Genomic DNA, 13,654 nt, shown 5'->3' on the forward strand with positions numbered 1-13,654 from the left:
CTGCAGGGCTCTCATCGTCAGCCGAGGGATTACTACACCACTTTTTGCAAAATGCTTTTGTTGGCAAAGTTTTTAAACGGTATTGAATAAATAATTTCCAAGCCAGCAGCAGTCGGATACCATCAATAGTTTCCCCATAAAAAGGAGCCAGTTTAATGTTAGTAAAATCTTGGGTCAGGGAACCCACTTGTTTGGTGCCTCCTTCTCCATAATAGTATCCCAGTTCATCTTTTTAAGTCTACATTTTGGGATAATACTCAGGTTATCTAGGGGAAGACCAGTAATCCTCCATCCCAAGGCTCTTCAATAAATTCTTCAGACAGGTAAAGCACGGGATAGAGTTGGCGTGGGGTCGCTTTAGTAGATCGACCGTCTCTGCTCTATATGGAGTAAGTTCATATACCGGCCAAAACATTAACTGCTTATAACCCATCTCATGCTGTAACATTTTCTGACCAAATACGGATGATACAGGTTATAACTGCATCCGATGGCTTGATAAACCCTCTATTTTTCCTTCACAGCCTGCATGGCATTACAGTTTTGGCAGAGGTCGGTTCCAAGTTAGCATGCAATGCAATGATGCAATGCAATGATGGGCCTGAGGGAGAGTACTTCTACTCTCCACTCAGTTGCAATGAATCTAAGGAGTCAATCTTTGCTTTTTTTAGCTGCCTTGCTCTTTGCTGGTTTCTGAAGTGTGAAGAAGTGATATCCTTTATTCGTTTTTTCAGTCATTTCTTGAAATGGTGTCGTGAGTCACTAAGCCATTCATCCAGTGCAGGCACCACATGTATCTCGCTGCATAACTCGAATTCCAGCAGAGCAGGTAGAGCTGCTCCTCAAGTCCACAGGCCACCTGATGCCCATATGTTTTTAAAAGGATGCCTATCTTCCACTTGGTTTGAGCAATTAGGTTCACTTGTGACACCAGTCACCATCCCCTCTGCAGGTTTCCCTGCCAGTCCACTCTCACAGCATTAATTATTTCCTGCTGCTGTGGTTAAACCGCAGACATAGCCAATTCTGGACTCCTCTTGGATCCCCTCTGGGTGCAAAATCCTTTAGTGCTGCTTAGATCCTGCCCCCACTGTAGAGTGGAGGATTAAGCACTCACCACCATCCACTCAGTGCTCACACAGCACATGGCCCCTTAAGAATGGCTCTTGGTGGGGGATGGGAAATGTTCACTTCACTGAGTCTTGATCGTCTCAACTTTTAGCACTATCTGATCATCCAGTGCATTACATACTCCACACCCAGACTGGTGGGCATCCAGGTGTCCAGGCATGCCTTGGGAGAATGTGGAAACAGAGACCTGGAACAAATACCAAAACATTGTGGCCTTCTTGGATCCCAGCCAGTCCTGCCCCTCCTATTGTTATCTACCCTTTTGATCCTTGCTCTCTTTTCCTGTCCCTGATAGGATGAAGTGTCAAATAAATGTCTAATCCATAGCAAAGTAGTGTCCTTAATGCAGGTCCTGAGTGCCTATTTTTCAACAAGACAGCAGTTCTTAATATGTGGCAAACACTTTAGCTATGGGGTGTGCTGTCGGGGACTTTGAGACGCACAAAAAGGGGGTGGGCCAATACCTACCAGGCCCCAACAACAATATTAGACAAAAATGTTTGGTTGTGCAATTTAAATCAACCACAGATGAATAAAAACCACTTTGTCAACTAGGTGTTTTTGGTGTTTTATTACACCTTCATTATTCCGTTATTTTTCTAAAGGAAACGGTACACATTTATAACATGTCACACAAAGAAGAACAACCAATTTGATGATTATAAAAGACGTCAAAAAAACGGTAATACATTTGACAGTTACAAAATCGACATAATTAAAGAACAACACATGACAATACAAAAATGACCAGTCCTTGTTTTGTGATAGAAAGCATGGCGGCAAACGTTTTACAGTATTCAACAACTAACGCCTGCCAATACAAGCCAGTCGTACCGTTTCTTTTTGAAAAATAACTGAATAATGAAGGTGTAATATAACACCAAAACCACCTTAGTTGACAAAGTGATTTTTATTAATCTGCTATTGATTTAAATTGCACACCCAAACATTCTTTTTGTCTGATAGTGCCGGGGACTTTGTGGCACTTACATGACTCTCCTTGGTTATAATTCTGTTGAGTGCTTCTGTCACTTATACAAGAGGTTTCCTGTATGATAGAACTTGGAGTATGAAAATCATCCTGTCTTTGGGAGAAGATGGCTTTCTTATGTTTTTTTTGGTAGCTTACAGATATGAAGGTAAACAGTTGTAGGCCATGTCAAAGGTTTTAAAGAAACGCCTGTTTCTTGCCACTGACCATCACTCTCATTGTCTCTCTCCCTATCTATTGCATCTTGGAAAAGATGCCTCCTTTTTTCATCCTAGTCAATTTAAGAACATTCTGGTCTCGATTCCTTTATGCTCATGGTATGCATTCATAAGTACTTATACAAGGTTACCTTTCTTTCTAAAGTAGCCCAGCGTCATGGTTTGGAATATAAAGATTTTAAGTAATCATACAATTCAGCATTACTTTACATTACATGTTAACAGACATAGCTATCATGATGTACATTTTTTGAATGTGATGCGTGCTGCATAATGAAGTATTTTAATCTTCCCTTACAGAGTGATGGCTTTCTGGGTAGTGTTTCTTTTGAAATAAGGCACCTGGACACCAGTAAAGTGTAGGTGTGACTAGAACTAGTGACACTGTCCGTTTGCCCGCCCCCTTGCCCTGGTCCCATTCTGTGATCAATTCTTAACCATATATCACCCTCTGTCGAAAATGGGTCATTGTAGGCAGTAGCGGCACATGGTGGGAGTGCTGACGGGCACTGACGTGGGGCGGGGGAGGGGCAGGGTGGAGGGTAGTAAAATCCAGAATACGGCAGCATATAGGTAAGTAGTAAGTACACAAACAAATAAATAAAACTAATTTAGTGGCACGCTCGCTGCATCACCAAATGCGATGCAGCGCACGCAACTAAATTAATTTTATTTATTTGTCAGCGGGCGCTGACATGGGGCGGGGGAGGGACGGGGGGTAGTAAACTCCAGAATACGGGCGCACAGAGGTAAGTACACAAACAATTCAATAAAATTAATTTAGTTGCGCGCGCTGCATTGCATTTGGCGATGCAGCGCACACAACGGAATTCATTTTATTTATTTGTTTTGTACTTACCTGTATGCAGCCGTATTCCGGAGTTTACTACCCCCCAACCTGCCCCTGCCCCCCACCACGGGCCACTACTGCTGTAGAGTTGACTGCAGAAATGGTGTTGGCTTGCACGGGCCTCTCCTACAGCTTCCTTAAAGATGCTATGTGAATGCTGCCAACTTAATGCTACAGGCCATATACTGTGAACCCAAGGACACCAGTAAACAGGTGTAAACATAGTCCCAAATGAGCCTCTACTATTACCACTTCATAGAGTTAGTTGCTTTGCTTATCGAGCATCTACCTAGTCACACCCCATTGAATGTGCTGGGAGCTTTCACTGGTGATGTCATTTTGTGCCTATTATTTGAGTAATTCAGTTTTCTGTTGCTGAGCCACGTGGCATACCCGAGGAAGGTGTGCATTCCTGATACCTCTGTGGCAGCTACCTGAGAGGAAGATGGATGCTTGCACCGCTGATCCCCCTGTGGTAAAGTTTCCTATGTTGTATAGACTACACCTGCTCAGTCACTGTTACCCTCGCTCACTATCCATTAACCCATCCGTACTCCGTTACTTAATCAATGACGTTTGAATGATGAGACCCCTCCGCATGTAAAATTCAAGAACCAGGGGATCAATGCCCACTAGGCTAAGAGGGCTTTAGGTCCTCCCTCGTCATGTGTCTCAGCCCAAGTTGCTGCAGCTTTAGCCGCTTTGGGCTCGGCAGGGCAGTGTTTGGTGTCCTATCTCCATCACACCCACCTTTTTCATAGGTCTTTAAAAGGCCATTTACATACCTTTGTGAACTGGTTAATAAAGCTTTGTGTTTTTCACTGTTTTGTTGTACCTCCTGGTTCAACACTCTGCCTAGTCCTCAAATCTGAATTTTAATTTTACTGCCTCAGTGGGAGAATGCATTTTGTGAAAAGGCATCTCAGGATTAGGGATTTCACCTTTCCTAGAAAAAAAACCTGCATTCGTTGTTGTTTATGGAGTGTGCAAAGACCTCAACTCACCACGAAAACGGGCTATAAATAAAATGGGTTGTATTAATTTGTAATATGACTTTTCTGTCTTTGCTTTCTTTAGTTATTAGTCATGGATCATTATGCAGCCCTAGCACACATTTTAAAATGCTATTTATCTATACTACTATTATAAAGGAAGAACTTTGGGGCTTTGAGGCGGGTAAACTCGGGAACCACAGCGCCAATCCACACACCCTATACATCGTTGTAATCCTCAGGGTGTGCATATGGACATAGGTTATATAAATTAAAAATAAATACGGTATTTAAAAAATATAAGTTAAAAAAAAAAGTAGTCCCTACAAAGTAGCGCCGGCCGCGACGTGCATGCTTACATCAGGAGCGGCATACATGAGCGCGAGGAGCGGCGGAGATCAGCGCGGGGAGGAGCGGCGGAGATCAGCGCGGGGAGGAGCAGTGACGAGCGGAGGAGCAGCGGACATGAGCGGGGGACAGGCGGTGAGGATCGGCGGGCAGGCAGTGAGGAGCGGCTTCGCGGAGAAGTGGTGAGCGGCGGATGAGGTAGGGCGCAAAGTAAGCAGTGAGCAAAGCAAACGTGGGGGAGGAGCGGTGGCGGAGAGGAGCGGCAAGCGAGCCACAGGTACCAAACGAAAAAAGAAACGTGTGCAGGTTACAAAAGCGTACAAAGTGGAGCGGTCAGCTAAAAGCTAAAATGACAATCGGGAGAAGGTAGCAAACGGGGCATTACAGGAGGAAAAAGTGACGTGGGCAGTGACGTGGGCATGTACCAAACGGGACATTACAGGAGGAAAAGGAGACGTGTGCAGGTTACAAAAGCGTACAAAGTGGAGCGGTCAGCATAAAGCTAAAATGGCAATCGGGAGAAGGTACCAAACGGGGCATTACAGGAGGAAAAAGAAACGTGTGCAGGTTACAAAAGCGTACAAAGTGGAGCGGTCAGTTTAAAGCTAAAATGACACTCGGGAGAAGGTACCAAACTGGTCATTACAGGAGTTAAAAGTGACGTGGGCAGCTTACAAAAGTAACAAAGTAAACATAGAGGCATAATACTGTACAACATCAGGGCGGGCGGGGGCCCTAAGCCATGATTGCTCCCGGACAACGTCGGGACGGGCTGCTAGTATTAAGTAAGTGCTAAAAATACCAGCGTTAGGGGATTTTGCTTATTTTGGTACTGGCAGGGACATCAACATACTAGTGGTACCAGCATAAATCCGATCAGCTGGTAACCTTAATCAGGTGACTGAAAATTTGTTGCAGAATCAGCAAAATATTCATTTCCTCCACCCTCTATCCCTGATTGATATCATAATAGCAATAGTTTAACTTACATCTGAAACCCTCGCCAGCCATCAATGCAATGCTGAGTTACTCAAGGTTTCTGGGAATACATCTTGCATTCAACTTTCTCCTCATTCTCACCGCTCACCTTTCACTTTCATGTCACCCTGCACTCACAGCAATCACACTGCACCCACTCTGCTCAACATGCACTCACACCATTCACCCTCATCCTTCCCCACACTCACATGAGCACAGTGCTCACACTGCACGCAAATTACACTCCGCTCACTTATCACTTTCAGTGCTCACCCTACACTCAGAGTGATCACACTGCACAAACAAAGTTACCTTGTGCTCACGCTGTTCATCCTTCTTTTACCCTGCGCTCACATGGGCACACCACTCAACCTGCACTTATAATGACCACACTGCACTTATGCCTTTGCCATGAACTCACACTGTTCTCCATTTACCCTGCAGTCACATGAGTACACCTCTCCCCCTGCCATCACTGTGACCACACTGCACTCACACCACTCACCACGCACTGTCTTTTCACCCTGCATTTACATGAGCATACAGGTATACTACTCACCCTGCACTCATATGACACTTCACTCACCTGTCACTGTCACTGTTCACTCTGCAATCTCACTCAAACAAGCACATCACTCACCATGCATTCATTCCTCCCACCCTACTGCCACATCACTCACTGTGCACTCACATATGCACTCCTGTCACTCACACAGCTCACCCTGCATTCATATTGGCATTGCACTCACCTTGCTCTCACAACACGTAAACAAGCCCAGCACTAACACTGGAGTTACTCCATTCACTCTGCACTTCCTCCTCTCATCCTGCACTCATACAGACAAGCCTCTCAGCCTGCATTCGTACATGCACACAGAGACAATAGTCTACCGGAACTCACAGGGACATCACACTCGCTCTGCACTAACTCCTCTCACCTTGCACTCACCAGTCAGTCCCACAGATCACCGTTCATTCTCACCGCTCACCCTGCATCACACATAGGCACATCACTCACCTTGAATTTACATTGCTCACACCACCCTGCACTCATTCCTCTCTCTTTTCATGCACTCCTCTCACCAACACTCACATGGACCCTCCTCTCACATTGCATTCATGAAGCTCACCCAACACTCACATCAGCACATTTTTCACCCTACACTTGCACCACTCACAGGGCACTCACCCACATTATTCACCATCACTCAGCACTTACATTAGCACACTTCTTGCTCTGCACATTTAAAAATACACAACTCACATGAATGTACACAAATTTCTACAAAGTCACCCACAGAATACCTGCTCTTTCCGTAGTTCTAGATGCCTACTTAATTCCATCTGCAACAAGGGTGCTTGTGCAAGAGGGGAGAGTGGACTGAGAATGTGGGATGGCGCCAGGAGAGAGACTAGGGCTGAGGACTTGGGATATGGTGATGGATTGAGGATTGTGTAACAACTTCAGTCATTCCTGGCTTTTCATTCACCACAAGGCTTCCTTCCTGGACCCAAAATTGCAGTGTTACTGGATAAAATCCATGGTTGCTGAAGAAGTCAACATTTTATAAAATCAGTTGGATTCTGTGATATTACATGATGGAACGTGGATTAGTTCATTTCCAATACTGGTTCTGCTTGATCCACACATGTAACCAAAAATAAGCCCCGCAGATTTATTTTAAGGAAGTGTACGTTTCATTCACATCATACTTGTAACAAACATTGAAAAGGCAATATATGATTATTTTTGAATAGCGTATAGAGAATATGTTTTTATTAAGCTTCACTAAAAGGTATGTCAGGTATAGCAGGGCAAGCTTTCCTAACACAATAAAAGCAGATTGACTAATGAAAGTGTGAGTGGCAGTGTGTCTTTTGTTCATTTGTACTCAATCACACTCACACACAGAGTGCAAGAGATATAGTAAAATGTGTACGAGTGACAATGCGTGTGGTTGAGTGTATGTGTGTTATGCATGCAACTGTGCTGCTGGTCTGGCACACTGGAGGCTATTCTTGCCTTATAGGCAAGTGCACTGATAGAATATGGGTGTGAGGTGTTACCTAAGGCAAACTGCAGGCCCTGACATGCTTCTATTAAGACAGTATCATTGGCTGTGGTGACTCGAGCTGTCTAACTGAGAAAGCCGCTAGCCCAGTCATACCCAGCAGCAGGTACACAGAGCATGCACCACCACACCTGGCCGAAGGCCCTGATAATATGCACGTAATTCTTAGCAAATGGGGTGGATCCATAACAAAATGTTGGAACTGATATTTGAGGTAACTTTTGTCACAAGGTTTCCTGTACTCATTTTATCGGTGGTGTCAGTGGCAAAATGCTGGCCCTTGTATACCAGAGGGAATTTTTAGAGGTACCCATGGCTGTCGCTGAAGTATCCATGGTAAGTTTCTGACACTGTTATAATGAATGTACTCCGTGGCATAAGGTGCTCACTCATGAAGAAATAATGACCTTGGTATAGTGGAACTCATTTCTGACTAAAGACATTTGAAAAAAAACATGATCTACTAGGCTTTTCTGGTGTACCATGAAAGTAATGGAATATTTCATGAATGTCCATAGGGCTCTGCTGCGTTTTAGCAAATTTGATCGCAAAAGTTTTAAAAAATTCTCAGGGGAGAAGTCAACCCTCCCTTAAATCATCTACAGGAAATCTGTTAACTTGTTTTGTTTGCTAGAATTTGGGGGACGTATCACACCCCACCACTTACAAGGATTTTTTTCCTCATATAATAGGCATGAGGTTAGCTCTCACCTCTTTTTCTGGAAATGATTGTCCTGCCCCTTATTGCTGGGAGGAGGACTGGCTTTAAGGTGGTGTAACTGCTGCAGCGGCACCTGGCATTGACATTGGTGGGGGGAGGGGAGGGGCGCTGTGTTTGAAAATAATTTTTGCTTTAAAAGTACATGCATCAGGTCGTTTTCAGGCAGCAATAAAATATCAAGCTAACGCTTCTGACTAATATTCCTACTAGTGAGAGTTCTGAATTTTGTGTAGTTGTAGTAATGGCTTATCGTAAAGTAGCACAGAGGAATAATGTGCCTGCTACCAAGAACGTGTACCATGCAGATCACAGAACAGAGTGAACTAAGAGTAGCGCTATAAAAACATGAAATGTACGTCGGAGAGACGCTATGGAGAGATGAGGGGCACTTTTGGAGAGTGCTAGTGAGGGAATTCATGGAGAAGGAGGATATGGGGGAGGGGAGCACCAAAAGAGACTGTCGTTAAGGGCCGCCACCAACAATCTTGCTGGCCCTAGCTGGGAGTCTTAGCATCCACCCCTTCTGAAGTTCGAGTCTAGTTGCGCCATTGCCAAGAATACACATGGATTTACACTGTTTTGGGGAAAGTTTTTTTTTTTAAATAAAAAAAAAAATACCCCCCCCCCCAAAAAAAATGTGTTTGAACCACAGCTACAGAGTCACTCTCGCTGAAGCTGTGCTGTGACGAGTTTGACTTGCTGTTCTACAGCGAATAATGACTCCTTAGTTGGTCATTTACTGTCCTCATGCCACTTTGGTTGTACGTCTGTTCTGCACAAATCCCCTAATGATATGAAATCACAACATATCTGCAAGCAGAGGAGCACCATCCCGCAGCACTGCTTCTTGGCCTATGAACACGCAGTATGTGATGTACACTTAGTCCTGGGAACGGTGATCACATCCTCTTTTAAGTTGCATTTCTATTTCCTGATATTTTAGGATTGCCGAGACATGACTGTCATGCTCATTAGTATTTCAGCCACTAGAGATATTTATTTCATCGTGGGGAAAAAAACAAGCCTTCACTGGCATTTTGAAAAATAATTGTTTGCTGTAGCCTTTTGTGCGTGTGCGTGTACTCATAACTAACCACTGGCCTCTGTAAACACACCAGATTGGCTGCAAACAATTGCGGCACAAATCAAAGTTTGTTGTCGTGAAGACTTCATTCTGGCAGAGGGGTGACCTTTATCCCTACGCGCGCACTCATTTTTTCTCATCACGCCTCTCCAAAGGGGCTCATCATATGCAGGGCCTACGAGGAGAAAAAGAAGTGCATTGTCCTTATCGCCTCCCTCCAGAAAGTAGCAGAGTAATAGGACTTTGTACGGCGAAATGAAGCCCAGTCTGATGGCTGCTGATTAAAAATTGACTCTGCCACATCAAAGAGGAGTTGAAGGTGAAAATGATGATCACTTGCCTCTCCCAGGGACCCGGCGCCATTTCTTTTATTCAACCTTGAAAGGTTCTTTCTGAATAAGATAATATCCCTGGAGTCCATCCTGGCTAGGCAGCATGGAAAAATGTAGATCAGTATGCCCATTCCTTACGAGAAAAAAAATGGGATTTTGTTAATGACATAGCACTTTAAAGTGACGGCTTGTATGGCGTAAATGCTGAGAAATTAATTATAAAATGGCGCTCTAGACTGCTGGTCAAGCTAATTGCCACTGCGCACTAGCTAAAAAAGACTGGCAGCAAATCTGCTGCCCCGGCCTTTTCCCTCCTTCTCTGTCTCCTCCTGGAGAGATCCACTTTGAAAAACACTGCAATCCTCATTGCTCATTTTTTTCTGCTTTCACAGCTTTTTCGGCATCATTTTCATAAGGGCCTTTGGATGCCTTCTGCGATTTCTCAGCCATAATCTAATAACCGTGAGATGCAAAGACTTACACGAAAATAGCAACTCTCTTGAAGACGGGCTATTCAGATGACTGGACGCGGCGCAATTAATATCTACAGTAATAACGCAGGCCTGGGAGGAGGCGAACTCTGCACATAAGGGGATTCGAAAGAGTATTATGAAAATGCGGTACATTTCAGTGCAGCAGGGTGCGGGATGACACTGGTGTATCTTCCTCTAAACCTATCGCCTTTGTCCCAGCCAGCTGAAAAGATTAGTGTCAGCGCGCACGAGCCAGATGCAAATATCTAATTGTTCTGGAAGTAAGATTAGTGCAAGAGTATGACTCGAAAGAGAGCTTCACTCCATGAAAATGTCGACGCTGTTCTTGCCACCTAACCATTGCTGTGTGTCCTACTCTAATTATTGAAAGCCTGGAGTCTAATATTGACACACCTGTACAGTTCTGATCTCTTGGTGAAACAATTTTCTATATCTCGCTTTTCTACCTGGGTGTGTTCTCCAACCTCACAAACACACCAAACAGTATCTACTTGCTGTACTTCCATGAGTGCAGTCCCCTAGTACACTTGGCAACTGGTGCTCGACATGAGCTTTAAAAAAAACAGTGTACTCCTTGTTGGAATTTATTCCTTTAATGTATTTCTATTCGACCTTATTTGTTCTAGTTTTCTCAGGAGCAATCACAATTGTTGTACTGTTGTATCACGATTGTTGTACTGTTACTATGGCTTTTTTTTAGTATGTCCATCAATTCATTTGTGTCCAATTATTGCATCAGTTTATCAATTCGTCCCAGTTTAATTATAGCACCAGTGCATTTCATCCCACACTGGTCCTTCTTCAGTGGGACATCAATATTAATTAAAAAAGTAACAAGATAAAAAAAAGAAATCAAACCTTCACATATCATTGATGAGTCCACAATACATTATTGGATGTCAATTCACCTGTTTCTCACACACATATTATCGAACCAGTCTGTTCTTAGATAAATAAAAGTATGGATGAAAAGTCAATGTCACAAATCCATCATGCAACCAATCTCTGTCGTAGACATGTCCATTTTACATGTGCATGACACACTTGTTAAATTTAAATGAGGTCTAACCTGCAATCAAATAACTATCTCATTTTTAAACTGTGAAAGTATAGCGCCGTCGCAAACACCTGTGAGATTACTGACACACTTCTTCCATAAAGGAATGCTCGCTGTGTATCCTGCTTGTGCTGATCCACCATTCAAGATGACTATACAATTAGACTAGTATGCTCTCATTCCCCTTTCAATTCTCATATGCGTAATGTGATGCAAAAACGTTTCTACTCAAGTGTCTGCTGACGTGCAATATCTTGTCACCGAGCCTTCTCTGGCGCTGCACCAAAGATTTGGAACTCTCTTCCACTGGAAGTATGCAGAATCTCTTCAACAAAGGCTTTCAAATTGGAAGCTAAACGAGTCCTTATGAACAAATGCTTACCCTAAGAGGGATACATTCACCTGTTCGGATGTTGATACTGTTTTTATGTTTTTCCTCCCATTCATATTGTAAAGCTCTCTGTTACCCTTCGGGATCTTGTTCACGCTAAATAAAAGTTTATAAATAAATATAAAAAATAAATAAATCAACTTATTGTGTGTATCAAACGTGACAATAGCCAGGATCTGTCTTAGGTTAGGGTCACCCATTCTCTGTATGGGACGCAACGTGCTTGAGTCACTATGATGCATGCTTGCTTTTGCTTCCACATGACTGAAACACATGTACTGAGTGTCAAGAGAGGTGTCCTGTGACTCATGATGGAATTGTGACTTCGGAAAGGGGTTGAGTGCCATCAAGTGACCATGATGCATTGAAATGAGAAGAATGTAAGACAAGAGTGAGGCAAGTGAAACTGCTCGATCACGTGTCCTTACTGCCCTTGTGCAATGCTCACAAGCCAGCAGTTTAATGTAATTATGTTGCTGCATTGCCATCGGCAAAAGTTTAAGGGGGGGCCCAACCTAAAACTATTTTGTTCAGTTGGGCTCTGTTGGACCCGGCCCTTTGGGCAGGTTCACCCCTAGACTTTTTGCTTTTTCCTAGCCTGTTTCTGGAACCTGGTGTTGGTGATTCTAGGCCTCTGCGCACTTTTTTCACTGTGGTACAGTGTAAAGTGCTGGAGCTCTCTGTATGAAGAGTGAGTGACCTGCCCTCCCATAGGAATGAATGGGGAATATGTATGCCCATGGTAGTTCCTGTTGTGTGGGGAGTGCAGGGTCGAGTTTGATATGTGTGAACTCGTGAGAATGAATGCTGCAAAATGATGTATGCAGCATGACTGTGTCTAGTCTAGAAGTACCACTTTTGAAAGTTGGCATAATTGTGTAAGTTGGTGCTAGCGTGTGATTGGCTGGTGAGTCTGCCCAGGAGTGCCTGGACCTGCTGGTGGATGGACTGTCCGGTTTGAGTAGGACAGGGTCTGCAGGGTCTGCAAGGCCCCAGAGGAGGGGGTCTGAGTCAGCCATAGATGAGAGGCCCCTCTGCTGTCAGGGATGGGAGGAAAGAGCGTCTGGTGGTGCTGGGCTGTGCCTGCCGCCCACCCTGCTAGCTCTCCATCCTGACGGCCCACTGTCACCTCTGGCCCTGAAGCTGTCAGGAAAGACGTAAACCAGAAACATTCCAGTACTCGGGGTCCCTTGCACGAAGTACTTCAAAGGCATTCCTGGGTATAAGAAGGAGCTGTGTCTCCCTCCAACTTGTTCTTGTGCTAGCTCTTGTGGCTGACTTGGATCTACCAGGGGTGGGCGCTGCCCAGCCCCTGGGTGCCTGGATTCCTGGACTCCTGGGTGACCCTTCTGCCCTGCCTGGGCTGAAGGGGGGACTTGGCTTTGCCCCTGGGGAAGCTCTGGGACCTTGGCAGCATGGAGAAGCTGCCTTTTCCTGGGGAAAGCGCTGGAGTTGGTTCCTAGCGCCTGGAGGCGCTGTGCTTCGCCTTGAGCACCTGGGAGCGCTCTGCCTGCTGTCTAGCGCTTTGGAGCGCTTCATTTCCCCCAAGCGCTTGAGAGCGCTTTCTCTGGACTTTCTAGTGCTCTGCCTGCTGTCTAGCGCTTTTCCTGCCCGTTTATAGCGCTGGATGCGCTGAGGACGCCTGCCTGCATTGATTTAATGATCTACGAGTGCCCACCTCGCTCTGCCGTGGTGAAAACAAACCACGAAGGGGCCGCGACCGGATTGGCAGAGACCCGAGGAGAGCCGTGCTCTGATTGGCCCGTGGATCGGCGAGGCCGCGCTGCCATTGGTTGGCGGCCTCGCGTCATGAGGGGCTCGTCGCAGGAGCCGCGACGCGATTGGCTGGGCCGCCCGGAGGCCGAAGAGGAGGAAGGATGCATGGCGGCCGGGAGAGAGCTGTTCCCGCTTCCCCCTGCCTGGGGGAAGCTCTGATGATCGTTGCCGGTCTCCCGTGTGCAGAGGGAGACCGGAGATTCCCCCGCCGCCACAGTG

This window comes from Lissotriton vulgaris, chromosome 4_1, assembly GCF_964263255.1.
Source record: "Lissotriton vulgaris chromosome 4_1, aLisVul1.2, whole genome shotgun sequence".
In the NCBI taxonomy this organism is placed as follows: domain Eukaryota; kingdom Metazoa; phylum Chordata; class Amphibia; order Caudata; family Salamandridae; genus Lissotriton; species Lissotriton vulgaris.